Here is a 15814-nt window from a genome sequence, read left to right on the forward strand (position 1 = left end):
AGACTCTGTCTCAAAATATATATATAATTTTTTAAAAAAATAAACCAAGATCCTGGGCTGGTCTTGGGGGTGACAGCAGGTAGGACAGGACCATGAGAATGGCACAGAGTGGCGTTTAGCGGGAGATTCAACAAGATTTGGAGACAGTGCTGCTCAAGGGGAGAGAGAGAGTTAGAAGGGTGATGTGGGCTTGGGGGCCCTGTGGACCAGTGTTGAGGTGAATGCTGGCAAAGCCTGGGTCAGTGTCCCCAGGTGGAGCCCGCAGGGACCTCTTCAGCTTCGTGAGACTTAGAGCAGCAGCCTGATGAGGCCTCCAGGGTCCCGCGTCTCTTCCCCTTGTGGAGCCTCAGTTTTCTCCTATGTAAAGCAGAGGTGATGATAGTGCTGCCCCAGGTGTTGTGGGGAAGGTGGGAGGACAGCGTATCAAGGGCAGGTTCTCCACAGTGCCTGGCACACAGGAAGTGCTTGGTGAATGGAGGCTATTCTGGTTACCATGGTCCAGGGGCAGAGGTGGGTGAGAGAGCTGGCTGGCACTGGAGCTCCAGATCCCCACCTGGGCAACTGTGTGAGGACCTGGAGTGTGTTGCCTGGAGAAGGGAAACCAGAGAGGGGCCTGGCTTCCTGCCTTTCCATATCTGTTGGAGGAGGCAGGGTCTGGGTCTGGCACTCACAGGAAAAGCTCCAGGGAAGGAGATCCCAGCTTAGGCTAGGAAAACCTTTTGGATACAAAGAATTCTCTGCAGATGGGCTAGCTTGGGTGGTAGGTAGCAATCTCCTCATCACTGAGAGTATTCAAGCAGCAGCTGCACCATAGCTTGGCAGAGAGTCTGTAGAGGATTTATGATTCAGCTGATGATCTGGAAGGTCCTTTCCAGCCCAGAGAGTGTGTGATTTCAGGTCCTTCCTTCTCTGAACCTTGGTTTCCTCATCTGTAATACAAGGATAACAGCAGCCCCCATCTTAGAGTTGGTTGCAAAGTTTAAGTGAAATCATCCAAATAAAGTGCTTAACCCAGATTTGGCGCATTGCAAGCGCTCGGTGAATGGTGGCTATTATTACTGTGGATGTTGTGCTAGATTCCTGGGCATGTCACTTCCATCTGAGAGCCTCAGGCGCCTCTTCTCATCAGGGTGCTCCTGCCTGCCTGCCCTTTGGGACCCACTTTCTGCCCTTCTCATTGCCACCATCTCTGTCTCCAGCTCCCCCTTCAACCTCCCTGGGAGGTGGTAGGATTTCCAGACCCTTCTGGGCCCCTTTTAGCTCCCACTTGAGCAAGAGTTGGCAGGTTGGGGCGGCGGATGCCATCCGCCTCCCATATGCTTCCTGCTATTTAGAGGAAAACTCTCCCCGCGTTCCTCCAACCACACGGGCTGACATTTCCAGACAGACGCTGGAATCAGCTCTTCGGGGGATTGGCAGATAAATTTGGCCCAGGCTTTTGGGAAAATCTTCAGCCTTACTGAGGAAGCGGAGCCCAGGCTCAACGACTTCCGTCCACCCTGCTACTCCTCGGGCCTGGTCCTTCCGGGGGGCTGGAGCACTGTTCTACAGCCTTGCTGATTAGGGTAAGTCTTACCAGCCCAGCCGCCCCCAAGGAGAGCCCCTGGGGAAGTTGTTGCTTCCAGCCTTTCACTCAGAGGCAGCAGGAGTTGCAAGGGGAAGCTCCTCCCCCTATGCCAAGACACCTGGGTGTTACCCTGCTCAACCTGGCAGAGGAGCCGGTTAGGGATGATAGATACCGAGCTCCAGATCACTTCCTGTCTCTGTGATCTCAGGTGACTCCATCTCTCTGAGCCTCTTTTTCTTCATCTGTAAAATGGGGATAATAGTAGGATCTGTCTGATTAAAAGCCTTAGGGTGGACGGTGCCTGGCACATGCTAAATGCACAACAAATACTAGCCACTACTATTATCATCATCCTTGTTATCGTTATTATTTGGGCTAGAACAGCGCCTAGCACTTAATACAGGCTCAGTAAATGTTAATGTTTTTTCCCTTGTCCTTTCCTACAGCTGTGGCTACTCAAGGAATACCAGGGCATTTCAGACTTAGCTCAGATTGGTGTAACCAGTGGCAGAAATGCAAGAGTAAGGACAGGCAGAGGCTGCCACATCCAGGGTAGTATGTAGACGCCAGTCCCTCCATACACACACACACACATGCACACGCACACACGCACATGCACACGCACGCACGCACCTGTGTCCCAAAATCTCATGCATCCCATCCGAATCTGGAGTTCCCCTCTGCTTGGTTTTGATGGGTGAAAGGGAAGAGGAAGGCCCGGCAAGACCTGGGCTCTCTGCAGGCCTGGCTGGAGGCAGAGTCCAGGAGACGCTTGAGTGTCAGCCACAGTAGGAGGGTTCGGGGAAACTGGAGTAATTCTATTTGGCTGGAGTAGAAAGTGGGTGGTGGGAAGGCGTGGGAAGCAAGTTTGAGCTTCATTCAGCACCTCCTGAGTGAGCCCAAGTACCGGGCGTCATGCCAGGGACTGGGGAAATGGTTGGAAAAGATGGGCACGCTTCCTGCCCTCAACAAGCTCTGGTTCTGGGACAGGGAGGCAATGGCAAACGTGCTAGCAGTAAGCTAGTGACACTCTGGGTGACGCTCAAATAGCCCCAGGTGCCAAGAGAGAGGGGGCCACAGGACAGTGGTAGTGGGTACTTGCCAGAGACAGGGTGGTCAGAGAGGGCCTCTTTGTCCTCTCAAGCACACACTGGAGCTGGCCCTGCAAATGCTGGGTGGATAAAGTGGCGGGAGGCAGAGGAGGCAGCGAGAACAAAGGTTGGGAAGGCGGCCGGAGCCAGACCCTGGAGGCCTCGAGGGCCAGGCCCATGGTAGATGCTCTTGAGAAAGATTATTCTGGTGGTGGGTGCGGGATCCTGTCGGGGGGAAGAGATGGAACCAGGAGACCTGTCTGCAGACATGGCTTGAGCATCTGCCGCGCATGCTGTTGGAGCAGCTGTGGGGAATTCTGGACCAGGGAGAAGTGGATGAGCAGAGAGCATCTCACAGGGTCAGGCTCTGAGCGGGATCCTGGGACTCGAGGCACATATGCTTTGAAAGGAGGATCTGGACCTGTGTGTAGCTGGGGTGGGGTCAGGTAAGAGAGAAGACATCAGGGAAACTTAGACCCAGACCTCAGGGTAGTCAGGGAGAGTTTTAGAGGAGAGCCCGGTGCTGGTTGTGGGGAGGGGCTTCCTGGCAGCCTGGGCTGCAGGTGATAATGACAGCACACAGGTAGAGTGAGCACAGGCTGCGGCATTTGGCCCAGTGGCCAATTCCAGATCTGCTTCCTTGCTCTGTGACTTCGGGAAAATCACTTGACCTCCCTCCCTAAGCCTCACCTGTTCTAATAATACCGAATCAGTTGAAATTGCATTTGGCTGCATGTAACAGAAAACACGTAACATTTGTATAAATACCCAGAAGATTATTCTTCTCATGTAACAAGAATCTCAGGGCCATGGCTCATACCTGTAATCCCAGCACTTTGGGAGACCAAGGTGGGAGAATCCCTTGAGGTCAGGAATTTGAGACCAGCCTGGGCAACATAGTGAGACTTTGTCTTTATAGAAAATTTTAACAACTAGCCAAGCATGGTGGCAGGCACCTCTAGTTTCACCTGCTCAGCGGGCTGTGGTGTGAGAATCATGTGAGCCCAGGAGTTCAAGGATACAGCAAGCTGTGATCATGCCACTGCATTCCAGCCTGGGCAACATAGCAAGACCCCATCTCTACAAAAAATAAAAATTAGACCATCCTGGGCAACATGGCAAAACCCCACCTCTACAAAAAATACAAAAAAAAAAAAAAATAGCCGGTATGGTGGTGTGTGCCTGTAGTCCCAGCTACTTGGGGGTCTGAAATGGGAGGATCACTTGAGCCTAGGAGGTCCAGGCTGCAGTGAGCTGAGATTGCACCACTGCATCTAGCCTGGGTGACAGTGAGACCCTGTCTCAAAAAAAGTAAAAATAATTTAAAAAATAATAATTAGCCAGGCATGGTGGCACATTCCTGTAGTCCCAGCTACTTGGGAGGCTGAGGCAGAAGGATCACTTGAGCCCAAGAATTCGAGGTTACAGTAAGTTATGATCATGCCACTACACTCCAGCCTGGATGAGAGAGCAAGACCCTGCCTGTATTAAAGAGAGAGAGAGAGAGAGAGAATCTCAGAGGCAGGCAGGCAAGCCAGGGCCAGTGCAGTGATTCAGGTGAAACATCAAGGGCCCAGGCCTCTGACATCCTTAGCATGCATCTTTCATTCTCATGGCTACAAAATGGCTGCTCCTCTGCCATGTGCTGCATCTGAATTCCAGGCAGGAAAAGGAGAGTAAAGCCTGCATGCTTCGCGAGTTTCCTTTTCTTACCAGGAAAACAAAGATTTCCTGGGAGCCCCACTTTGTGGATTTTTGCCTACGTCTCTTTTGCCAGATTTGGTCACATGGATACCATAGCTGCAAGGGAAGCTGATGAAGTGAATATTTCTAACTGAGCCATTCTGTTAGGAAAAAGAGAGGAATAGCTAGCAGGATAGCTAGCATGATCCACCTTAAAGTACCCACCTCACAGGGAAAGATTCTAAGAGATATTTAATGTACATAAAATAATTGGCAGCCTTTCAATAAATGGTGGCTGCCTTTATTCTACTACTCTACCTACATGTATTCATTCGTTCATTCATTCAGCAAGCAAGCATATATTGTGTTTTGGGCACTGAACATGGTACTGCACATGACAGTGACAGTCCCTGCCCCTTTGGCACTCACAACAGATAGGGAAGATGGGCAAGGAAACAAATTCACTCTACTTCAATCAGTGTCAAAACAGAGGATTTATTTTTGTCTGTGTTTTCTTACCACTGTGGTTTCTCCACCTAAAGCAATGGCTGGAACACACTAGGCACAAAATAAATAGTTATTGAATGAATGAAATAGTTCAAGAAATACCCACTAGTGGCCTACTATGTACAAGACTCTGGATAGGTTAGAGAAAGTGGGTGACACATCATGCCTCCCTTCCGAAGAAGCAGGGAAAGAAAGTCACTTTATGGTGGACGTTGGGATGAGTGCTGGGGACCTAGCAGTGAACAAGAATGTTGTGACTCCTGCCTTCATTGAGCCCCCAGTCTAGGGGCAGAGGCACTGGAGGAGTCTAGAGTCCTGAGAACATTCTGTTCAGGTGTCCTGGGGTAAGCCCCTTCCCTTCCCTAGGCTTCCATTTCCTTACTTGTATGATAGGTATGATGGGTCCTGGTGGGGCTATCGCTGATGCTGGTGATGATGGTGGGTGTCTCATAAGCTCATCCCCTCTGTATGTGTAGGAGGCTGATGCAGAGCTGGGATAGGGGCTTCTCCTTGCCATGTTAGAAGAGACACCTGTGGCAGGGATGGGAGTGGGCTGCATCTGATCCCCTTGGAATCTCATGGGGTCCCAGGACTCCAGGAGAGCAAAGAATCTGGGCCTTGTTTCTATCCTTGCCCACCCCAGTGTCTGAGTCTGGCAGCTTGTTGACAGCTGGCCAGCTGGGCTTGGAGCATCCAGCACTGGATGTTGGCAAACAGTGAATGGGCTGTGCTGGGTACCCCAAGGTGAGAAGTGAGGATGATTGCAATTATGGGAGATCTGGAGGTGGAAAAGCAGCCTGGAATTTGAGGGCAGAGATCTGGTTTTGTCACTTGTTTGGCTATGTGACCTTTGAGAGATTTCTTGGCCCATCAAAACCTTGGTTTTCTTTTTCTTTTTCTGAGATAGAGTCTTGCTCTCTCTCCCAGACTGGAATGCGGTGGGGCAATCATAGCTCACTGCAGCCTTGAATACTTGGGCTCAAAGAATCCGGCTGCCTTAGCCTCCTGAGTAGGGCCACTGTGCCTGGCCTTTTTTAGGGGGTGGGGGTGGAGGGGCGGGGTAGAGACTGAGTCCTGCTTTGTTTTTCAAGCTAGTCTCAAACTTTTGGTCGCAAATGATCCTCCTGCCTTGGCTTAGGTTTCTTTTTCTTTTTGTTTTCTTTCTTTCTTTTTTTGAGACAGAGTCTCACTCTGTCACCCAGGCTAGAGTGCAGTGGCACAATCTCGGTTCACTGCAGCCTCCGCCTCTCGGGTTCAAGCGATTCTTCTGCCTCAGCCTCTCGAGTAGCTGGGACTACAGGCGTGTGCCACCACACCCGGCTAATTTTTGTATTTTTAGTAGAGACAGGGTTTCACCATGTTGGTCAGGCTGGTCTCGAACTCCTGACCTCAAACCATCCACCCACTTCAGCCTCCCAGAGTGCTGGGATTACAGGCATGAGCCACCACTCATGGCTGGCTTGGTTTTCTTATCAGCAAAATGGGTATAATTGTCCTTGTCTACCCCTCAATATCTTGACCTAGCACATAGTAGACACTCAACATGAGCAGTGATCATCATTGCTATCATTACATTGTCCTTGTTGGGAAGGGGGAATGTTTACTAAGCTGTTTACTAAGCCCTTTTTATGTGCCACACTTGATGCTGGTCACACCATCTCAATGTACCACAACTCTGAGGAGGTGGCCTTCTTCCCATGTATGAGAGGAGGACACTGGTATTCTGTTGTGCCCCATCTTCCCCTTAGGCTGCTTTAGAAGCACTGAGTTGCTGGCTCTGCTGGGGTCTCCACTGAACTGAAGTCCTGAGGGTCCTTAAAGAAGGGCTCAAGGCAGCTCAAGCTGTTTACTTTGAGACCATGTGGGCAGCCAGTGATATCAGAGAGGTGGTCAGGGCAGAAATAAATCTAGCCCTCATCAAATGGGCAAGGAGCCAATAAAAGATGGCCTCAGGGATGAGTGATGGAGTGGGACAGGCTGAAGGATCAGAAATGTTTCTCCTTATTCACTGTCTTGAGAACAGGGCAACAAGCACAGCCCTTGAGATGAGGTGGCATTGGGCTTGTCCCTTGCTGCTGCACTTGGCTGTGACACTGTATCCAGGGACCGTCCCTGCTTGTGTCTGAAATGAAGCCAGCAGGTTAAAAAGGGAAGGTTTGGGAGGCTCTCTTGGCCTAGGAAGGTGGGTTTTCCTAGTTAAGAACCTCCAGAAAGCCTTCCTGAGCTACCCCAATCCAAGGAACTTCACAGGGTGAGAAACACACAGGAAAACTGGCCTCTGGAATGAAAGAGATGCAAATAGAAATAGACCTGGAAGGCAGGGCGCGGTGGGTCACGTCTGTAATCCCAGCACTTTGGGAGGCCGAGGCGGGCGGATCATGAGGTCAAGAGATGGAGACTATCCTGGCTAACACGGTGAAACCCCGTCCCTACTAAAAATGCAAAAAATTAGCTGGGCGCGGTGGCGGGTGCCTGTAGTCCCAGCTACTCGGGAGGCTGAGGCAGGAGAATGGCGTGAACCCAGGAGGCGGAGCTTGCAGTGAGCCGAGATAGCGCCGCTGCACTCCGGCCTGGGCGAAAGAGCGAGACTCCGTCTCAAAAAAAAAAAAGGAAATAGACCTGGAAGTAGCTTCTCAGGGCCTTACTAATTGTGGGGCAAGTAACTAGCTAGAAAAAAAAGACGCTTTCATTGCCACCTCAGCATGGGGGAAGGGGATTTTGACACTTTGACCTTTGAGCTGTGCTCTTTGGGGTGCGGAGCACTCGTTTGCCTCTGTCCTTGGTGCTGATGTCAGGGGTGTTGTCCGTGGTGCTGAAGATAGAGAGGGTAGCGATTTGGCCTGGGTCCCGACGCCTGGGGGTGCTGTCCTCGGTTCTGTCTTCAGAGAGCTTTCATGAATCATTTCCAGGACTGTGGTTTTCTGGGGACCCAACTGGGAGGTCAGAAGCTTTGGCCCTGGCATTGTGCAAATCTGAGCAATATCTGAGGTAGGATTTGAGCCTCTGTTACCATCTACCAGGCACCCTTTTAATAACTTTGGATGTATTATGCCATTTATTTCTAAGCAGCAACCTACAGGGGAGGTACTAATATTTATTCCCATGTTAAAGGTGAGCAAACTGAAGGTTAGAGAAGTTGAGTGACCTGGGGACTGTATTTCTAGCCTCAATTTCCTCAGTCATAATAGGAAGGTTGTTGGTCGTGTAACACAAACTAATGGGTGGGTCAGGGCTTTGTAAACTGATGCACAGATGTGGTGGCATTAGTCTTACACACGGAGGAAAGCAGGAGTGAATTGTCAAACGTAGATACTCTTGGAACCTCATAGAACTTCCTGCAAAGTCTGAGGTTTGAGCCAGAAAGGAAACAAGGAGGTCAGGGTGGTGGTGTGTAAGGCTCAGAGATTGTGTGGAAAAGAAGAAAGTGCCCATTTACTGTGTACCTACTGTGTGCCAGGACCTGTACTGGGCACCTGACAACCTGGTTACTCTACCTGCATAACCACACTTGTGAAGAGCAGCTGGTTTCATTTTATGGATATGGAAGTGGAAGGGGGTTACTTAGGAAGGTTCCTTAGCTAGGAGGTGGTGTTGAGAAAGGCCTTGAGAACCGGAGACTTGAGTATCTAATCCTGGGTGTCATCTGGTCCAGCCCAGAGAAGGGGTGTGACCTGCTGGGGGCATGCTAAGTTGGTAGCAGGACTCAGGCTGGATTTGGCTTCCTTTGGTGTCTTTCCTCTCCTAGGAATATGGCACCACCACCCTCCCCTCACCACTAGCCCCAGGAAGATGAGGAAATACTGTTGTGTCACAAACAGGGGCTGTGTGTCAGAGACCCAAGATTCAAATCCTGGATCTGCTAACTGTGAGCTGTGTGGCCTCAAACAAGTCATCTTCCCTCTCTGGGCCTCAGTTTTTCCACCTCTAGCTTAGCAGAAGAGCACTGTAATCACTGCCCTGTAGATGGTTTTCAGGATCAGAAGAGAGAGTGGGTTGAAAAGGGCTGGCAGGTTAGTTCTTAGTAGTAGAAATAAGACCCAGAGGAGGGAAAGACCGCCCCCGACACACACCCCAGGAAGCACAGCAAGAAGCAAAAGTGCAAAAGGGCCTAGAACTGATGCCCTGAGCCACCAATGCCATTTCCCAGCAGGACTAGTAGGCATGGCTAGGGCAGCACCTGGCAGTCCCAGCTGACAGACATTCCTCCGGGCAGGCAGTCTCAAGCCCCAGAGCCAAGCATCCCTGTGGGGGGGTCAGTGGCCAGGCCAGCTCTGGCTGTTCCTCCACCAGCCTCCCTAATGGCTCCAAGCTGCATACGCCTCATGGGGCTGCTGTCATGCCTAATTAGGCCGTCCTCAGCCACCCTCTCTCCAGGGCCCTGTTGTGGCCATCTGAGGCTCTGGACATGATTATGGTGGCTGCCCTTCGCAGCTGTTTGGCTTTTGGAAGGAGGTGGCCACCTGCTCTCATGATTACCTATGGCCTGAGAGATCTGCCTCCCCACTTCAGCCCAGGAGGCTTAGCTCTGCAGCTCTGGGCCCAGAGATCTAGCTGCACCCTCCTCACACACCCTACCCTGGCTCCAAAGCCTGGCACTAAAGCAGAGTGAAGAAGGATAGGAGAAAAAGATGGCAGGAGTAATAGGGAGAACAGGAGGGAAAGGAAGGCGGGGGCCCCAGCACCACCAGCCAGCCTCCTCAGCGGAGGCTGGGATCACTTAGAAGACAAAGCCTGCCTCGTCCACACTCTCCCCTGAACCTTTCAGCAGCCCATGCAGCCAGCAGGACACAGAACCAGAGAGCAAGCAAGCGTGACACGTTGTGTGAGGTGAGAGCTTAGTGTGGGGCCAGGGTCAGGGGTCATTCTGGGGCTCAAATCATAGGGGAGTTCCTTGCATAGCAAGGATAGAAGTTGGGTCCTTGACCTCATGTTCAGCACCTGTCAGCACAGAGCAAGCATGTTTGCTGAAGGGAGGAAGGTAGAGAGGGAGGAGGGAAAAAAGGGAGAAAAGGAGGAAGGAAGGGAGGAAGGGAAGGAGGGAGAAACAAAGAAGGAAAGAATGGAGGGAAGAAGGAAGAGAAGAAAAGAGGGATGGGGGAGGGAGGGAGGAAAGAAAGAAGGAAATACTAAAAGGCATTCCATGTGGAGGGAACTCACAAACCCAAACCCAGGGGTGTTGTTCGAACAGTTTTCTTTTTGGGTTGGGGGAAGGGGGAGACAGGGTCTCACTCTGTCACCCAGACTAGAGTGCAGTGGCGCAATCATAGCTCACTACGGCCTCGACCTCCCAGGCTCAAGTGATCCTCCCACCTCAGCCTCCCAAGTAGCTGGGGGACTATAGGTGTGCACCACCATGCCCAGCTAATTTTTTATTTGTTGTAGGGACGAAGTCTCACTGTGTTGCCAGGGCTGGTCTCAAACTCCTGGGCTCAAGTGATACTCCCGCTTGGCCTGAATGATTTTCTTACATAAATTATATCATAATCAATTAATATCTTTGCATTTTTCTTTTTTCACTTATTTTTGAGATGTATACAAGTGCAGCTGTAGCTCGTTCATTTCTTCTGCTGAATAGTATTCCATTGTATGCTTATACCACATCCTCCTGCCGGTGGATGTTTCAGTGGTTCTGGTTCTCCACCATGAAGATCTCTGTGAATGTGCATTAGTATTTCTCTGGAAGCAGGATTTTCTGTGTTAATAAACACTGCCAAACTGCCCTCCAAGGTAATTATGCCACTTTGCACTCCTGTTAGTGATATATCTGAGTTCTCATTTCCTCAGCACCTCAGCATCAGTTGATTCATCGCTCTTTAATTTTGCCAATCTGCTGGGAGAAAATATCTCATTTTCATTAGCGTCGCCTGACTATTAGAGAAGCTGAGTGTCTCATGATGTGTTTAGTGGTCATCTGAATTTTTCTCTTCTGCAAAATGCCTGTTCATATACTTTGCCCAGTTTTTTATGGGTCACATCTTTTTCTTATTAATTTGTAAAGAGGTTTATATGTATGAATATTCATACTTGTTATGTTTGTTGCAAATATTTTCTCCAAGTTGTGTTGCTTGTCTGTTAACTTTGTGTCTTCTTCATTCAGAAGTTTAAACTTTGGGGGTAGTAACATTTATTTTCCCCTTCACTTGCTCTTATTTCTTTGCGACTTCTTTAAGAAGGCCTTCCCCACCCAAGGTCATAAAGATAATTCTAGATCTCTTCTAAGTATTTTCATTTTATTTCCTTTTGTTTCATATTGAGATCTTTAATCAAATTTGGGTCTTTTATCTTTGCATGCGGTGTGAAATAGGGATCTGATTTCATTTTTCTATAGCTGGCCTATTGTCCCGGCAGCATTAATTGAACACCCTGTCCTTTTCTCACTGATTTGAAATACCATCTCTGTTTTATGTTTAAGTGCCCATGTATTTATGGATCTGTTTCTGGGAACTCTGTTCTGTTTCATTGATCTCTTTGTCTATCTCTTTGTCTATTTCAGTTCTACACTAATCACTGTATCTCATCATTTTTCAACAGGGACATCTTGGCATTTGGGGTACAACAATCCTTCCTTGGGTGGGACTGTCCTGCTCATTATAAGTTCTTGAGCACCCGTCATCCAGTCCTTGGCACTCAGTAGAACCCTCCCCTGAGTGAGTGTTATGAAGAAAAATACCCTGAGTGAGTGTTATGAAGAAAAATACGTTTGTAAAGTCACCCTAGGAGGGCAGTCCCTTGGCTGTTGAGAACTGCCACAGATAGCTGTATTATGTGGCTTGATATCTGGTAGGACAAGCCTCCCTGTCCCCACTTCTTGATTCTTCTTTTGTATGTTCTCTTCCCACTCTGCTTTGCTGCCATCAGTGGAATCTGTAGCATGACACTTCAGGCACCTCTGGAGATGGGACTTCCATCAGGCAAGGCAGCCCACTCCTTTGTGTGTGTCTGTCGGGGGCCTGATTGTTAGAAAGTGCTGTCTTACACTGAGCTGAAATTGGCCTCCCTGTGTCCCACTTCCTCCCCAGCTCCTGGAGCCCCCAGAACACACTTCCCTCCCCCATGGCCCACCCTTCATTGACCTCAGAGAGCAGACATTTCCCCTCCACCTCAACTCTTTTCTCTAGACTCCCAAACTCAATAACCCTGGTTCCCTCTGATGTGCGTCAAAGACTTGGCTTAGTGGCAGGCAGCGTGGTATTTTTGAGCTTGAGTCAGACACATTGGGTTAGAATTCCTGCTCACTTACCTATTAGCTGTGTGACTCTGGGAAAGGCAGTTAACCTCTCTGTGCCTCGTTTGTTAAATGGGGGTAATAGACCCTCTACCTCAGAGGGTTGATGAGAGATGTAAATGTTTCAGAGTATAAGGCCTGAGCCTGGTGCAGGTGCCCAGGAAGTGATAGCTGTTCACATTTTTCCTGCGATTATTACTTCTTCATGATGCTCCTGGTCACTGTTCCATGCCTACCCATCAGAAGAGGTGTCCAGAGCTGAAAGGGGCACCCAGATGGGCTCTGGCCAGGATAAGGACCACCATTGCATCCTCTGCCTGAGAAACTAGGATGACAGGATTTGCTGTGGGGCTGGTTGTGGGGATGACAAAGAGGAGTCAGGGCCAAGTCCAGGGTTTTGGTCTGATCCATTGTGAGGGTGGCGCTCCCATCAGTGGGAAGGAGAAGACCGGGAAGAGCAGGTTTACAGGGTCAGGAGTTCAGGTTTAGACATGTCAAGTTGGCGATGCCTGTTAGACATCCAAGTGGAGATGTTGAGTTGAAAATTGGATATGTGAGTCTAGGGTTTGGCAGGAGGGAGGATTCCAGGCCTGATGTGTCAATGTGGGGGTCATTAGACCTTCCCAGACCTTTTCCTCTGCTATTGCATAGACGTAGTTTTATTCCGAGAGGTAGGACAGCACAGTGGTTAAGAAGGCTTGTTCTGGAGTCAGGTGGTTTGAGTACCAGCTCTGGCTGTTTCTCACTGTGTGTCTGGGACAAGTTACTTACTTTCCCTGTGCCTCTGCTTTCCCATCCACAAAATGGGTAATGCCCATCTCTCCCTTAGAGATGTGGTGGGGATTACAGGAGATAATGAATGATACCAAGTCATGGGCTTACCTGAGACCTGTTGCACACTAAACACTCTCTATATGAACTCTAGTAATTATCATTTTTAGCTATGAGTCTAAGCTGTGAAGTTTTCCTGATTGATTCTTTTGTCCCTTTTCTTCCTCTCTCTTTTTAAAAAAATTCCCTTACATAAGTAAGAAAAATAAATAAGAGAACAGGAGAAAAGAAAAGACAAACAAGATCATTCTAGGTTATACTTTATTAAAGGTGGGCTATAAATTTGCCTCTGAGCTTCCTAGTAGACAAAGAAAAAAAGGAAACAAGAAGTAGCATGATTCACTGTGCCCTTGAAAGGAAAATAAGTCAATTAATTGCTCAGGTGTGTGCAGAGTATCCATGTCCTCAGAGCCATTCATACAGTAAGTACAGTAACAACGGGCTGCTGCTATGACTCTAGTCCCCAAAAGCTCTGGGGTTCAGAGGGGCCATGACTGTGGTACTCTGGAGGCCATGAAACCAAAGCATGGGTGATGGAGGCTGGGCTCCTGGCCTCCTAATGGGGGAAACAGCCAGGACCACACCTATCCTGCTGCATGGCAGCATGGGCTCCAGGCTGAAATAGGGGCAGAGAAGTGTGCAAACAGGACTAAGGGGCAGTGAATTTCAGCTGGGAGAAGACATCACAGAGGACATCATGTTTGGCATAGGCCCTGAAAGCTGAGTAAGGCTCTGACCCCTGGAGATGACAATGGAGGTCATGAGTTCCCCATCAGACCCAGCCTGAGAAGGAGCGTCGTCCACAGCCTGTTACAGATAAAGAGAGCTTAGAGATTCAAGTTCAGCTGCACTCCCATGATAGGAGAACTGAGGCCCAGAGAAGGCAGGGCTAAACCTGGAGTCACATAGGCAGGAATTTAGCAGGCCTCAAACCCAAGCCTCCTGCCTCTCTGACCAAAGCTAGTTCCCCTTCCTTACCCTGACTACAGCTTCTTCTCTGGGTTCTGACTCGCCTCCTGCAGGGTCATTAACCACCTACTGCCTGCCACATGGTGTCCCCCTATATTTAACTCCCATGCTGTGACTTACAGAGGCCCAGAATAGCAATCCTGAGTGGGGGGGCATGCCTCCACTGTACCCCCTTCTAATCTAACTGAACTTCTGGTCACAGCTCCCTTCTCCAGGAGAGAGCAGAGTCCTGGATCCTGGGTCTGTGTTACTGCAAGAGGAAAACTAGCTTGTCCCTAGGTAAGACTTAGTGTAAGGAGTGAACTACCCACTTGAGGAATCCTGGATACACATTGAGCCCTGACCCTGGCCCCAGACTGAGCCTTGATCCCTATCTGCAGACTAAGCCTTGGTCCCTGCCCACAGACTGAGCCTTGACTTTGATCCCTGCCCACAGACTGAGCCTTGACTTTGATCCCAGACTAAACCCTGACCCTGGTCCCAGACTGAGCCCTGATCCCTTCTCTAGGTTGAACCTTGACCCTGGCCCCAGACTGGGAGCTGACCTTGATCCAAGACTCAACTCTGCCCTCTTCTTCAAGCTGAGCCGTGACCCTGGCCTCAGACTAAGCTCTGAGCTCTGGCCTTGACCCAGATGGTTGGCAGTTGGGGACATGAATACTTGGGAGTCCTTCTCCCCCTTTAACTGCTAGAAACTCAGCTGAGGGGCCCCACCCTCATTTAGGCCAGTGACTCAGATTGTGCCCTGAGGGTTCTATCTCAGAGACGGCCCCCGACACCCTGGCCTCAGCTGCAGTGGCCTGGGGACCTATAGCCATGGGTGATAGAACCATTCAGGCCACCCACTCTGACCATGAACTCCTCTGCAACCCCAAACAGGCTGCCAGCACAGCTGAAAGCTCTCCCGCCCCTTCTCCTAATTTGCCTCCTCTCTAATTCTCCAGGCCATGCGATCTGTGGTGAGGGCTGAGATATTTATAAAATCTGTGTCCTTCATGATAAAGCCAGCCCCAGGGATCAGGTTCAGAGCAGCGCTATTCATCCTTTAAAGCCCCAAAAACTTCAAACGCACCCACCACAGAGGGCCCTCATCACAGTCCCACCTGTCGCCAATTGAAGTCCCAGCCCCTGCATTTTGGAATTGCCTTCTCTCTTGTGCCCAACACTGTTCCCAGCAGCCACAAACCCTGGCTGGGTGGAAGAAGCTGGGACGCTGGAGGCTGACGACAGCTCTGCTTCCTGACTGGGTGTCTCAGATGAGTCACTACCCGGCTCTGAGCTCCAGTCCCTTTGTCTTGCCAATGGAACAGCGCCCACCCTTCACCCCCCAGTCTATAGTGCTGGGGGGTGGGAGTCCATGAGGTACAAAGTGCTCAGCACTGGGCCTGGCAGAGGAGCTTCTGGGTGTTAATGCCGTCTCCAATGCAACCAGTATCACATAAGCAAGTGGGCAGCACCTGCCATAGCTTTCCCATAGCCTGTCCCAGTGCCTGAAGGTGCACCATCGGGGTTATCCAGAAATCTCAGTTAAATCACAGGTCACCCTTGAGGGGAGGTGGCTTAAGGCTTGTCCTTTTGGAGGAATTGCAGAGGCTCCTGGGAGTATCCTTAAACTCGCCCTGACGTCACTTGGTGGGCCTCAGGGCCTGGGTGATAGGCAGAGAGTGGCTCGGGGTCATGTCCTGAACAGCAGAGGGTGGTCTGATTCAGAGTGAGGCAGCAGGGATGGAAAGCCAGTGAGCTGAGGGGCAGGAGCTGTTAGAGCAAGAGCGAGGGAGCCAGGGGACCTCGGCTTCCAGCTCAGGTGCTAGGGGCTGCCACTGGGAGGGAGACAGGAGAGGAGCAAGTGTGTCAGAGGAGATCTGGAATACAGCTCAAATGCGTTCAGTCTCAGATGTCTGGCCAGCAAGCAGGAGAGACAGCCAGGAGGGGTTAGAGCCT

At 50.3% G+C, this 15814-nt stretch overlaps 1 protein-coding gene across 4 annotated transcripts in view; it reads left to right on the plus strand.

The window, feature by feature from the left end:
• The window catches only part of DLGAP4 (DLG associated protein 4), a 223829-nt gene that overhangs the window by 71235 nt on the left and 136780 nt on the right, over nucleotides 1-15814 (plus strand). The window contains exon 1 of one of the 4 annotated variants that reach the window (XM_054467216.2): nucleotides 8710-9675. The exons of the other annotated variants lie outside the window; for them this stretch is intronic. The gene's annotated coding sequence lies outside the window, so the exon portion shown is untranslated. Of the gene's footprint in view, nucleotides 1-8709; nucleotides 9676-15814 lie in introns of those variants that run through there. 4 annotated transcript variants of the gene reach the window in all.

The sequence above is a fragment of the Pongo pygmaeus genome, chromosome 21, assembly GCF_028885625.2.
Source record: "Pongo pygmaeus isolate AG05252 chromosome 21, NHGRI_mPonPyg2-v2.0_pri, whole genome shotgun sequence".
Taxonomy (NCBI): Eukaryota; Metazoa; Chordata; class Mammalia; order Primates; family Hominidae; genus Pongo; species Pongo pygmaeus.